This window comes from Ambystoma mexicanum, chromosome 2p (assembly GCF_040938575.1).
Source record: "Ambystoma mexicanum isolate Mex_15411 chromosome 2p, UKY_AmexF1_1, whole genome shotgun sequence".
Classification (NCBI taxonomy): Eukaryota; Metazoa; Chordata; class Amphibia; order Caudata; family Ambystomatidae; genus Ambystoma; species Ambystoma mexicanum.
In genome coordinates, this window is record NC_090923.1 from 966,921,925 (window position 1) to 966,936,931 (window position 15,007).

Sequence of the window (15,007 nt, forward strand, 5' to 3'; positions counted from 1 at the left end):
TAGGCCCTCCACTAGGTCATCGCATCCTTGAACAAACAAGTATTGCCACATAGGACGCTTGCAAATGAAGCTAGAAAGAGCTTCTGCAAAGCAGAAAGCCACATAAACAATAGCGCGTCAAATAGCGGGAAGGCGTGGATACTTGATTGGTTTAAAAAAAACGTGAGCTTTTAACAAGGGTTATGATACCTTCGATAGACTAACATGTGTACATTTTTAAAATTACAACTCCCTTACTTAGGATGTCAGCCTCACCTCTGGGCTCCCAGGCTGGAATGGATGATCCCGCTTTGTTTCTACTCATACAGTAGCTCTTCAAACTGGTGTTCGGTCGGTATCCGAGCCCTCACAGTTTTATAAGATATGAGAAATGAGCCAAAAGTGAAATAATAATCAGTCCAGGACCTCATAACTGGTCAAGTGGAGAAACCGGATTTTGAACTCAAGTTTGCATGAGGTCAAGTTCAGGCTCCAGACCCCACATCCACTGAACGGGTGTGCCAAATGATTTTCCTTATCTGCACCTGTTTGACCAAATTAAATATTATGTTTGCTAGGTTTTATAGCTCGCTGGCACACCCAGAGGTTTCTTGCCGCTAAGAAAAGCAGAAGGAGACAGCCCCAGGAGACTGGAAAAGAGCCAGGCCTTGACAGATCATCAGAAAGGAAGGTGGCCCAGATAAGGAACAGGTAGAGAGAGAAGAGAGGTCCATAGTTGGGATGCAGGGACTGAGATAAAGGGCACACACTAAGCCATTGTTAACAGAACCTAGGGACTGAACTGAGGTGTGAGGTGCTAGATCGCAGCGCTAGGAGGATGACAGGACTGGAGCTTAGAAATGAGAAACACAGTGTCAACTTTATGGATGGCTGGTTGGGCAAGACATAATATCTCGAATTTGGTCTGGCTATCAATTGGTAGACAATGCTGATAGCAAAGGACTGGTAGGATCTGGTAAAAGTGTGAGGTCTGTGTCATAAGCCGAGTGGCAGAATTCTGGACCATCTATATTCGCATTTTCATCTGGAGCGAGTGCAGGTGAGCCACCTAGTGCAGCGACCCTCCTGGGCCTGCTATTTCCATGTTTAGGGCATTGTTTGGATCTCGATGCGGCCCGGCACCCTTCCACTTCCCTCTCTCTCCCTCCTCCCAGCCCGCCCCTGGACCCTGATTGGACCAATGTTGTGATCATGGCTGGTGTACTCACTAGCATCTCCCTGCTCGTCCATTTCATCTGGAGGGAGTGCAGGTGAGCCACCTAGTGCATCGACCCTCCTCGGCCTGCTATTTCCATGTTTAGGGCATTGTTTGGATCTCGATGTGGCCCATACCCTGTGCAGCCCTGGCACCCTTCCACTTCCCTCTCCCTCCCTCCTCCTGCCTCCCAGCTCGCCCCTGGAGCCTGATTGGACAAACATCATTACCATGCAGCAGCTTTCTGCACTACCACCAACCCTCCCCCAAGGGCCTGATTGGTGGGATACTTGGTCTTAACTGACCTTCGCTCTGCCCGGCAGCCCCTGCGGCTAAGGGCCCGAGACAAAGGGCGACTCCTACGTTGGTGGCTCCAAGACGTGTCAACAGGTGTCCGCAGGGGAAGCCAGCAGCCAACAAACACCAACAAAAATTGTAAGTGTGGCATGGGTGGGGTGTAGAGCAATTACTCTACTCCAGAAAGCCCACGCCACTCTACCTTACCTTTTTATAACGTAGACTGCATCTAGATAGGATTATGAATGTTAGTATGTGCCACACTTAGACAGAATTCTTAACTTTAGCCTGCGTCGCATCTAGATAGGATTGTGAATGTTAGCATGTGCCACACTTAGACGGAATTCTTAACTTTAGCCTGCGTCGCATCTAGATAGGATTGAGAATATTAGCATGCGCTACACTTAAATGAGACTGTGAATGTTGACAAGTGCCACACTTAGATGGAATTGTCATCACTGGCCTGCCTCACATCTGGACAGGATACTGAAGATGAAATGGTGAATGATAGCAAGATTCACAAATAGACATAATTGCAAGGACAGCAATGCCAATTAACCAATCCAACAACAATTTCACCCCTCTGCATACACCTCTCAAACTCTAACCAAACACACCCACAAGCCTAAAAAACAGCAATCCGCACAAACTTCACTACACTGCAACAACAAAACAAACCACACATAGACTCGCACAACAGCACACAATGACTACCGACCATAAAACACCCAAGCCCAGCCAACGGACCCACCGGGCTGAGGCTGCCAACAGCACATCACTGCTCTCTTGCACTTTTCCAGCTTACTCCCACTAACTCATCCCCCCTTCCCTTCTTTCAGAACCACCAGAGTGCCAGGGGACCACTCCGGTGGTGATAGTGCGCGGTATAAATATCCTTTAACATTAACATTAACATTAACATTAACAGTGCAAAGTAGCCAGGGCATCCGCGATAGAGGGTGTTGCAATAGTCTAAATGGGCATGCTGTAGTAGCAAAGACCACTGAGAGGTGGCTATTGGGGCAGGAAAAGGAGCATCTTCCACAGGAGTTTCAAATGGTACGAGCTAGAGCTTATCTCCGAATTTGATTGAGAGGCAATGGTTTTGTCCAGCTTGACCCTAAGATTTTTTCTGCAAGAAGAGAGTAGAAGTGGAGCCCCTATGACCAGTGGCCAGCAGGAGTCATTCCAGAGCTCATCCGATCCATCTACTAGTAGAATCGAGTTGAGGTTTAGCCAGTCGTGGCCCATCCACCTGGCACAACAGCAATGTCAATAGTAGGCAGCCTACTCGCAGGTAGTACACATCCCCCCATTGCTGTTGACATACATGGCACCAGCTGTGCACATTATCATTATTCTGTATTGTCTTTCAACACAATTCTGGTTTTAATAAATTACACTTTAAAGAAAAATTGTTCAGCCAACAGGTGTTTCGACACAGAGGCTGTCAAGAGAAGATGCCGAACAGGCCAGCCCATCCATTTGAGGAACATATATAGAGTCAAGCAGAGATAACGTCATCACAGCAGTGATACATCTAAAGACTACCTCAACATTAAGAGCTATCAGAGAAGAATTGCGTATACGACTCATAATCAGTCATCAGTCTTACCCGAGCACTGCCCACAATACCAAGGGACACTCATTCATGCTACTACTGCCTTGAAAAAGACTGTGTGTCGAAACACCTGTTGGCTGAACAATTGTTCTTAAAAGTGTAATTTATTAAAACCAGAATTGTGTTGAAGGACAATACGAATCACGTATTTATAACTTTTTGTTCCGACGAGCACGACTAACGAAGACCAACCAGTTATAGCTTGTACACTTCTTTGGGGTTTGGAGTAGAGACACAAGGTTCTAGTTGCGCTGCATGCCTAACTAATCACTTTCAAGGACCATAGCGCACCGACAGGCGGTCATACTCATATACTAGTTTCTCAGTATTTTGTATGTCAACATTGACTAGCAATGTGACTGAGTAACGTTGTAGTGGTTTATTGAAAACATCCTGATAGACATACATGCATACAACTGAGCAGGGTGCCAGTGAACTGTGCCAGATAAGCACAATAACACTACCTTGACCCATTCAGTAATGAGGCTACTCGTGGGCAGATGGATAAGGGGCTTTGCCCCAGAGCACAGCTTGAACGTGTCAACCTGTGTGTTTTGCAACTTCGCAAGCCTCACCTGCTCCGTTTTATAATGGCTAGGCAGCCTCCTGGTGCGGAAATGATGTGTGACAGCTGGCGCTGTTGAAGGCCATACCGCTACTTCTCCACTGCTCGTGGGTCTCAACTGCGACCTTAGTACATAGGTCAGTTATGTCAGGATTAACCTCAAGGAAAATTGGTCCACCCCCATTCCCCACTGAGGTGGAAAACACCCACAGCGGCTCCTGAAATAAGAGATGGTTATTAAACTGTCCAATTTATTGCCTGCTGCTAATACTTAGTACCCCTCCCTCACCCTACTCTTCGACCCATTACAGTTACTGAACCCTTTTGCACTTGGAGATATTGAAGTGGCTGTGGTACTACTTGTTATATTTACTGAAGCTGAGGTCCTTTATCCACTCCCCTGCATGGAGAGGAGTAAAACAAGTATTTTTTAATGTTTTATGCAACAACATGCCTTTCTCTGTGTGGGGTCACCCTCAATTCTGTGGAGTGGGATGAGGAAGAGGGGGACGGACGAGTGATGAAGATAACCAGTAACTAAGCAACACACTCCTGACCACTCCAGCCCAGACCAGTGGTGCAACAGGACAATTCTGCACAACTCCCTACAGTGCAACAAGCCAGAGATATACATATATATATACAGAGATAACAGCAATTCTGGCCCCACTGTTAGGGAGTGAGGGTTACAAAAAGTCAGGGATGACACAACTCTTTTACACCGGCCATTCTACAAGCATGTTCCGCAATGCACACTAGATAACTCCGGAAAGGCATAAAGGTATACAAACCATGGAGGTAGCCTGGACAACACACACAATTGTTCAAAACAATGTACAAGAAAGATACATATCCAGTGTGCCAGAATAGTATTAATAAAATGAGTAGATCCCATGTCAAACTCGGCCTGGGAAATACATCTAGCACGTTGGCTTTCTAACATGCATAATACACTTGACTAGAGGGACGGACATCCCCATTGCTATCACTGGGGTTGCCATCACAATCTGGGTTGTTCTCACCTTACTTTGTTTCTACCCCAACTACCTGCCCTTTGATTGGGATAGATTTGTCAGAGGCAGCCTAAAGGACGTTTGACAATCTGCCTGCATCTTTCAGACAATACCGAATTAAAGGCATCTTCCCATTGACCCTCAAGACTGGAAAAATCCACCTGCTTCTGAAGAAACCAACACTGTAACCTGACAACCACAGCAACTAACGCACCATCACCTATCTTCACTTTCTAGGTCAGATCATTGAGAAAGCAGTAGGCACGCAACTCCTCCGACACTTTGAAACCAACCAATTCCTTTAGTCCTACCAATCTGGCATTACACCCAGGTGCAGCACAGAAATGCCTACTATCAAGGCGATTGACAATGCCCTTAAAATCATTGATTATGGCCATCCTTGTCTCCTGGTTCTCCTTGTCATGGAAAAACGACCACTGACTATTCTGGTAGATTGGTGAATGATTTATTAGTAAAAAGAAAACAACAGGACAAAACAAAACAATGACAGTATAAGACTTTGGTGCAAGTGAGAACCCCCACTCCCTCTGTGCACCGTTCTCTTATAACCAAAGGAAAACATGCATTTCAATGGAAGGAGTGGTCCGGACAGTGAAAGGAATCATGCTGAAACAATATTGCAAGCAAGGATTAAAGCCCCACCATACATGTCTTTGATACAAGCTTTGTTCTTACATGTTAGTGTTATCAGGGAGGTCAGCATAACGTGATACATTCAGCGAAGTTGAATATACTCCTCAAAGATTCACACACGGTCTGCGGCAGGAGAGAACGCTTACAGTACAGTCTGCTTACTCCGCTTTTCCTAAGAAAGTGGGAGCCTAAAACACACTTAGACATGCCAAAGGGGAAACACATTAGAACCGAGAAATGTGAAGGTGAGCATAGTTACACTCTAGGCAAAGAGCCTTCGTCGCACAGTTATGCGCAGTAAAGCCTAAAGCTTCACCTGTTATGCTCACCTGGCTCCCACAGAGGCGTCGATCGGAACTGGGCAGCTGCGGTCTCCACCAGTGACGCGTAGGGCTGAGATGATGGACTGGACTGGCCCACCTAGCTTTGTTTGCTTGGCCCGTAGGAATATTCTTCTGTAAATGGAGAAAGGGAATTAACCACCCGTGGAGTTGAGCGTAAATCCCCCCACCCCCGCTGTTCTCCCCACAGATCACCTTTGATGTCCCCTCTTATAGTTTCACCTGATGGTTTGAAAAGATGAGCTCTCCATCCTGCATTGAGCGCAGGGGCGCGTTGATAACCAGTTGCTTCACTGGCTCGAAGGAATTGGTGAGTTCCAGAACAATATTGACTCCGAGATTCCCGGCAAGATGTCGTAAGTATAAAGTTCGTAAGAGTTCAAATGCCTGGCTTTCACTCTTGTCCGATTCCTTGCAGGTTGCAGCTTGACCCTAATGAAGAGTTCCTCGTGGCAACCGGTAGTATTCTCGTAAGGATTTGTATTTTTCAACACAGTTCGCTAAAATAATGTCAATATGTAAGCTGTTGCTTTCTCCCTTATTCAGGCGCAGAGAGAAAGTATGAAGTCTCGGGGAATAATACCTCCGGCGGTAAAATCAGGTAAGTATATTGTGTTGAGTTGGGTTCCCCTTGTTAGTCCCTTTGTTTCACCTTGCTGTCCTTTTGTTTCCCCTTAGGGGCTGGGGTTCGGCGAAGATGCAGTGGAAGCTGCGCCGACCCGTGAAGAGGAATAGTACCCCTGGTGGTAAAATCAGGTAAGTCTATGGGGGGGTAACTAATATTCCTCTGTGTATTCCCTTGGCTCATGTTGCTGTTCTTGTCTTCTCCTTAGGTGCCGGAGTGCGGCGGGAACATGCAAGAGGATGCGGTGGAATGTGAAGATGCTGCGAAGGCCGGTGAGTTCAGCGTGGCGCTGCAGCAGGCGAGGCGACACGCATAAAATAACTTCTTTCTTCCAGCTCGAAGGCGCGATGGATCGGGAATTCAGGTAAGGATCAAAGGTATTGCTCTTGTTCTAACCTTTTCTCCTTCTTTCTCCATTTTTCTAGGAGCTCCAAACTCGAGGCGGGCGGGCGTGGCAGAAGGCTGGATGCAGACTTGCAGGCACAGTGAGCGTTACGCTGCTGGATGCAGAGTAACGCGAAGCGTGTGCTGCTTTCCGGGCATGGTTTAAATAGCCACCAAAGTAGTCCCAGGTAAGTATTCCTCCCCAGCCCCGCCCGAGTAAAAAAATAGTCCCTAAGTAAAGTAGTCCCTTCCAAGCCTCTTTTGGCTTGGAGCTCTTGCAGCATGGTCTGCATCAGGTAAGTTTGCAGCATGGTCTGCATCAGGTAAGTTTTAATCTATGAGCCTGGCGCCTATGGCGCCAGGACTGACTCCCCATATGAGCCTGGCGCCATAGGCGCCAGGACTGGACCCAGATAGCCCCTAGCAGGGGTTGTTGGGTTTGCTTAGTATAACTTGATGCCTGCTTCCGGGGTTGCTGGACGTGGTCTGGGTCCCCGGGGGTAGGCATCATGACAGCACTCCCCCCCCCAAGGCCCCTCGTAAAGTCGTTCTTCCCTGTGGTTTCGGTTTATCTGGGAAATTTTGGTGGAATTTTTTCACCAATCGGGGTGCATGAACATGGTCACTAGGTTCCCATGACCTTTCCTGTGGTCCGTAACCTTTCCAGTCGATTAAATAAAAGAGTTTTGACTTCATCAGCTTGGAGTCCAGGATGTTCTTAACTTCAAATTCGGGTTCTCTATCTACAAGGATAGGGTCTGGTGGCTTGGTTAGTCTTGTCCCTGGTTGCATTGGCTTCAAAAGTAACACATGAAAGTCGGGGTGAATTTGCATATTAGCAGGTAAGTCCAACTTGACAGCCACCGGGTTGATAATGGCCTTAATAGAGTAAGGTCCCAAATGTCTGAGTTAAAGGTCCGTGTTCCCTTTAGAGGTATATGTTTTGTGGCTAACCATACTTGGTCCCCTATCTGGTATTGTGGAGTATCACTTCTATGCCGATCAGCATCTTTCTTGTATTTTTCTTTCGCCTGTTTTAAATGTGTAGTTGCTTCCTTAAAGGCTTGTGTAATCGTAGCGTGCAGATGGTCCACTGCGGGCATTTCTAAGTGTTGGGGTGAGTCAAGGTCTGAGGTTCGAGGATGGTGCCCATATAAGGTATAAAAGGGGCTTTGTCCTGTTCCAGAGTGTACTGAATTATTGTATGCATATTCGGCGATCCAAAGAATGTCTTTCCAATTACTCTCAGTCTGATGTAACATACAACGCAGGTATTGTTCGAGAGTCTGGTTGGTCCTCTCCGTTTGACCATCGGTCTGGGGGTGGTGACTGGTCGATAACCTCACATCGATTTGCGCCAATTGACAGCATTTTTTCCAAAAATGTAAAATTAATTGACTGCCCCGGTCAGAGACCAATATGGACAGAAATCTGTGTATGCGAACAATGTTTTCGAGGAACTCCTTGGCCAGGATTGAAGCTGAAGGTAATCCCTTTAAAAGAATAAAGTGTGCCATCTTGGAAAAAAGATCCACAATAACTAGAATGGTGTTAAATCCATTGCATGGGGGTAGATCAGTAATAAAGTCTAACGATAAGGTGTGCCATGTTGTAGGCGGAATGTCTAAAGGTTGTAAGAGTCCAGCTGGTTTTTTCTTTTGACTTTTGTTTTGGCACAAATGCAACAAGACATCACAAATGATTTAATATCCTTTCGCCAGGTGGGCCACCAGAATTGTCTTTTAATTTTAGCGTCAGTTTTTGCAATACCTGGGTGCCCCTCCATTAGGGTATCATGATAACGGGAAATGGCTAGTTCCTTGTGTGGCAGAAATAGCTGCCCTTGGTAATAAGGCAGATCATTGGTGACAGAGTAGTCCGGGCCTTTTTTTACCCAGTCCTGCAGGGCTGTAGGATCAAAGAGTTGCTGGATCTTTACCTGAATGTCCTCTAGTGTCTGTAGAGTAGTCATGCCAAGAATTCTTTGTTCGGAAATTATAGGTACTGGTTCTCGGTTCACTTCTGCCTCTCCCATCCCTATTCGGGACAAGGCGTCTGCCTTACCATTCTTACAACCTGGTCGATAGGTTATTATGAAATCGAACTCGGCAAAGAACAATGCCCATCGGAGTTGACATGACGATTGGGCCTTGGCTGTCTTTAAATACTGTAAGTTCCGGTGATCGGTGATCACAGTAATGGTATGCCTGGCACCGAGTAGATAGTGCCGCCAAGCCTTGAAGGCGGATTTAATGGCTAATAACTCCTTGTCGGTAACCGCATAGTTTAACTCGGGTGCCGAGAACCTTCTGGACCAAAATGCTACTGGATGAAGCTGGGCAGTTTCAGGGTCCTTTTGAGACAGGACAGCTCCCATGGCTAGACTGGGTGCATCAGTTTCCACTATGTATGGAAGTTCAGGGCGCGGGTGCTTTAATACAGGTGCAGACGTGAATTTCGCTTTCAGCTCTTGGAAGGCATTTTCAGCTTCTTCAGTCCACATAAAGCGTTTATTTTTTCGCAAGAGTGCTGTGATGGGATGTACAACATGTGAAAAATCCTGGATGAATCTGCGGTAGAAATTGGCAAAGCCGAGCTTGCTTTGTACTCCTTTAACTGAACTTCGTGATGGCCACCTAAGGATTGCGCCCACCTTTCGTGAGTCCATTCGGACTCCCTTTAGGGTCAGGATAAACCCAAGGAATTCAACTTCTGTGGCATGAAAAACGCATTTTTCCAGTTTTGCATATAGTTTGTGCTGGCGCAATTTCTCAAGGACTGCTCGAACGTGCTTCACATGGTCAGATTCTGAAGAGGAGTATACTAGAATATATCGATATATACGACAACACAAATGTCAATGAGTTCACGAAGGACATCGTTCATGAAGTATTGGAAGGCTGCTGGTGCATTGCACAACCCGAAAGGCATCACCTGGTATTCGAATAACCCATACTTAGTGCGGAAAGCAGTCTTCCATTCGTCGCCTTCTTTTACACGTACCAGATGGTATGCCCCCCCGGAGATCTAATTTAGTGTATATTCAAGCGTCCTTCACTTGGTCTAGTAGTTCAGGGATCAGAGGCAATGGGTATCGGTTCTTAACAGTTATCTGGTTCAATGCGCGGTAGTCTACGCACGTTCTGAGGTCACCTTCCTTTTTGGGCACGAAGAACAAAGCTGAAGATGCAGGGGACTTGGATGGGCGAATAAAGCCATTGGCAAGGTACTGGTCTAAGTATTGTCATAGGTGAAGGTTCATAGATCCTGCGACAAGGGGGTTGTGCACCGGGTATGAGATCGATTTGACAATCGTACGATCTGTGAGGAGGTAAGGTGTTTGCCTGTTCTTTTTGGAAGACATCCTGGAATTCTTGGTATTCTGGAGGTAGTTGCATGGCTGCTGTGGTTACTGTGGCCAGGCCTGCGTTCTGACTTTTCTTTGGGTAACAGGTTTGTGCACAATCCAGGAAGGTTATTCTCTTCTCTCGCCAATCAATACAAGGATTATGTGTTTCAAACCAAGGTATCCCCAGTATTTTTTGGAACTGTGGGGCTTTGATTAGATCAAACACAATAGTCTCTCGATGCCCATCCTGACCCAATAGTGTCATCTCTGCGGTGGAATGAGTTACAGGCCCAGAGGCAATTTCAGTTCCATCGACTTTGGTGATGACATCTGAGGTGGTTTTTCGGCAGAGAGATAGATTCATCCTGGAAGCCAATTCATAGTCCACATAGTTTCCTATGGCCCCGCTATCAATGTATGCCCTTACTGCGTGCATACGCGATGGCTGCCCTGGATCTACGAGGACCATTGGTATGATGAAATGCAAGGTCTGAGTATCCTTCTTCAAGCTCGGCAAGCGGACCTCTACGCTTGTCGGGCGTGGTCGTTTCCCGAGTCTGACTCCATATGGCTTTTATCAGCAGCTCCTACCACCTTCTTGGGTGGTTTTACAGGGCAATCCCGTAGAAAATGCCCAGACGTTCCACAATATAGACACAATTGCATTTGCCGTCTCCTTTCTCTTTCCTTCTGGGTTAAGGATCCTTTAACCCCTCCGATTTGCATGGGTTCTGAAGCATCTACTCCTTTGGGGTTAGCGTGGGTTTTGACCAACACCCGATTCTCAAACTTGGCTCGATCAGCCTTTCTGTTCTGAAGTCTGTGATCTAACTGGACCACTAAGTCTGTATATTCAGCGCAGTCTTGAGGTGGATTCACGACTTGAGCCAAGACATCCTTGAGTTCTCCTCGAAGCCCTCGATGAAATAACGTGATTCGTTTTACCTCAGGCCATCCAGTTTCCACTATCAACCTATTAAAGTTTGCGATGTAGGATAGAAGGTCCTGGTTACCCTGTCGTAGGGGCAAAAGTTCGTTATCCCCGGCCTGTCCTTGGGAGTGCCGGGCAAATAGTCTTTCCATGCTCGTTTGAAAGCCCTGAAAATCCCGAAGAATTGGGTCATCAGGGTAACTAGTGGAATTGACCAACCAGCTGCACTACCACTGAGATATGATAATACAAAGGCTACCTTGGCTTGATCATTTGGGAAGGCTCCAGGTCTTCTGCATAAAAAGTGCAAGCGGCATTGGTTCATAAACACTGCAAACCTTTTGGGATCTGCGGCAAAGCGTTCGGGTGGAGCTAATGGAATATTTCCTGGTAGGTTTATTTGCACATGGTTACTCGATAACACAGGAGCTGGATTTCCCCCGGAACCAGGTAGGGGTGCTTGTCCAGCCTGGCTTTGCAATAGTTGCCTAGCAAGGTCATCAGTTTGCTCCTTTGACAAAATCAGTTCTCTCCTAAGAGCATTGGTTTCTTGACGGGCGGAATGCACTTCAGCCCTCAGTTCCCCTAGTAATTGGGCCAATTGGTCAGTCTCTGTGGTATCCATAACGCCGGGTGGGAATTTGTGGGTAGGCTTCGCGTTCTGTTACGCTCACCTGGCTCCCACAGAGGCGTCGATCGGAACTGGACAGCTGCGGTCTCCACCAATGTGACGCGTAGGGCCGAGATGACGGACTGGACTGGCCCACATAGCTTCGTTTGCTTGGCCGGTAGGAATATTCTTCTGCAAATGGAGAAAGGGAATTAACCACCCGTGGAGTTGAGCGTAAATCCCCCCACCCCCTCTGTTCTCCGAACAGATCACCTTTGATGTCCCCTCCTTATAGTCTCACCTGATGGTTTGAAAAGATGAGCTCTCCATCCTGCATTGAGCGCAGGGGCGCGTTGATAACCAGTTGCTTCACTGGCTTGAAGGAATTGGTGAGTTCCAGAACAATATTGACTCCGAGATTCCCGGCAAGACGTCATAAGTATAAAGTTCGTAAGAGTTCAAATGCCTGACTTTCACTCTTGTCCGATTCCTTGCAGGTTGCAGCTTGACCCTAATGAAGAGTTCCTCGTGGCAACCGGTAGTATTCTGGTAAGGATTTGTATTTTCCAACACAGTTCGATAAAATAATGTCAATATGTAACTTGTTGCTTTCTCCCTTATTCAGGTGCTGAGAGAAAGTATGAAGTCTCGGGGAATAATACCTCCGGCGGTAAAATCAGGTAAGTCTATTGTGGTGAGGAGGGTTGCCCTTGTTAGTCCCTTTGTTTCACCTTGCTGTCCTTTTGTTTCCCCTTAGGGGCCAGGGTTCGGCGAAGATGCAGTGGAAGCTGCGCCGACACGTGAAAAGGAATAGTACCCCCGGTGGTAAAATCAGGTAAGTCTATGGGGGGGCAAATAATATTCCTCTGTGTATTCCCTTGGCTCACCTTGCTGTTCTTGTCTTCTCCTTAGGTGCCGGAGTGCGGCGGGAACATGCAGGAGGATGCGGTGGAATGTGAAGATGCTGCGAAGGCCAGTGAGTTTAGCGCGGCCCTGCAGCCGGCGAGGCGACGCGCATAAAATAACTTCTTTCTTCCAGCTCGAAGGCGCAATGGATCGGGAATTCAGGTAAGGATCAAAGGTATTGCTCTTGTTCTAACCTTTTCTCCTTCTTTCTCCCTTTTTCTAGGAGCTCCAAACTCGAGGCGGGATTGGCAGAAGGCTGGATGCAGACTTGCAGGCACGGTGAGCGTTATGCTGCTGGATGCAGAATAACGCGAAGCGTGTGCTGCTCTTCGGGCGTGGTTTAAATAGCCTCCAAAGTAGTCCCAGGTAAGTATTCCTCGCCAGCCCCGCCCGAGTAAAAAATAGTAAATAGTAGTCCCTTCCAAGCCTCTTTTGGCTTAGAGCTCTTGCAGCATGGTCTGCATCAGGTAAGTTTGCAGCATGGTCTGCATCAGGTAAGTTTCAATCTATGAGCCTGGCGCCTATGGCGCCAGGACTGACTCTCCATATGAGCCTGGCGCCATAGGCGCCAGGACTGCACCCAAATAGCCCCTAGCAGGGGTTGTTGGGCTTGCTTAGGATAACTTGATGCCTGCTTCCGGGGTTGCTGGACTTGGTCTGGGTCCCCGGGTGTAGTCATCATGACATCACCTTGCACAAGCACGAGAAACAGTTGTTTAAACATGGCAGTTTGCAGTATCTCCTCAATATCATAATGCAGTAGTGTTAATTGGAGTAGATAATATTTAAAATTCCAAACTTTCCCCCAGAGTCCCCTCATATGAGACTTTCAATCCAGTCTCATTACATGCATCTCTAGGGGAACAAACATCAGATCCCGGCATGTCACAGCATATTATTTCTTCAGTAGCTTGTCAATAAAGTACTTGAGCAGTCTGAGAGATAGAGAGATTTACAAGCCATCATCAGACAGGACAGACTTAGAATTATGACTAGAGCTATGAGAAAGATCTGACCAATAGACACAAACAGAAGTCCCAATAGACCTTCAATCCAAGACCCACAGGTTCAGAAAGCCTCTGGACTGGTGTGAAGGAGGCTTAAAGTGATACGAATGTGGGTGACAATATCAGTAATATTGCTTCAAAAACTAGGCGTGAAAGTACAGCACTCGCTCTTTAGAATTGCACAAACGCCTTCTTGTGGTGCCAGAACAATGTCTAGAGCCATACGATTCTGAAGCACCATGGTTCGGATGGATACTTGTTCTCGGGATAATAGAGTCAAGGAGCATGGAGTGGCACACACAATATCCTCCACTACCCGCGACAATTGGGTCAAACCGTCTCTATCCTAATCCGAAGGGCTGATATAAGATAACCCACCCAGCAACAACGTTTTCCCAGGCAGTACATCTTCCGAGAAAGGTGGAAAGGTGGGTGTATGAAGCACTGCAGGAAGGATATACCCCAATGTAACAACTCCCTCCCCAATTAACAGGTAGCCAGGGCTAAGCTTTGTCCCCACAGATAAAATAGGTTCCAGAATACGTAGCGTACACGGACTGGGAAAATGAAAAATGACTTCCAAAGGCAAATGTAACATTATTGATTACTGCACTGGAATTGGTGGACAGACAATAACAACATTTGCTAGTAACCATGAACAGAGGACCTGGGCTGGTGTAGCATACAAGACCAATTGCTGGGGAGGACAGGTGGAGTGCTACTGGCTTATTGTGTACTTGGTCTGAGGTGGGAACATTTGGAGGGCCGGTAATGCCCAAGTGGAATGAGCATCCCTACAGGGTCCCTGGCCTTGGGACTGAGTAACCAACTTGAGATCCAAACAGACATCCCCACTGAAACAGGTGTGATAGGGAACCTGGAGGATAAGTCATGTGGCAAATGGGCATAGACACAGCAGTTGGTAAGACTGAAAATGCAAGCATACTACCAGGAGAGATGCAAGTAAGTGTTTTCACTGTGAACCGAGGGTGGTGCAGAGGGACTATAATTTTCATGACAGGATGTGCAAAAAGCATCAGTCACAGTTAAGCAATAATATATCAATATTCTGACAATCACAATGATAACAGAAATATAACCAGACGAGGCTCATTATGAGTTTGCCGGTATCCCACTGGTTTTACCGGCAGGATACCGGCAGATGGTAGTACCATTTCTGCCACTTGGTTTGCCGGAATTACCAGCAGATTCCAAGGGCGGAAACACCAATAAATCCCCATTCCATGGAGTCCAATAGGACTCCATCGGTGGATCTTATAGTTGGCCGGTTCTGGAAAAGTGCTGTGGTCATGACACCAGCACATGACAAAAGTGGTCACGACACCAGCACAAACGTTTGCGGTTTGAAGACAAAGTGTGATTTAGTTAATCAAGGCAGGTAAGGTGCGAGACACAAGTAAAATAAGTTCACCAGACCAAAACCTCTAGTGAAAAGTTTATGGGCCCATGGAGTTGCAGCAAAGTACATATCAATGTTCAAAATTTCCA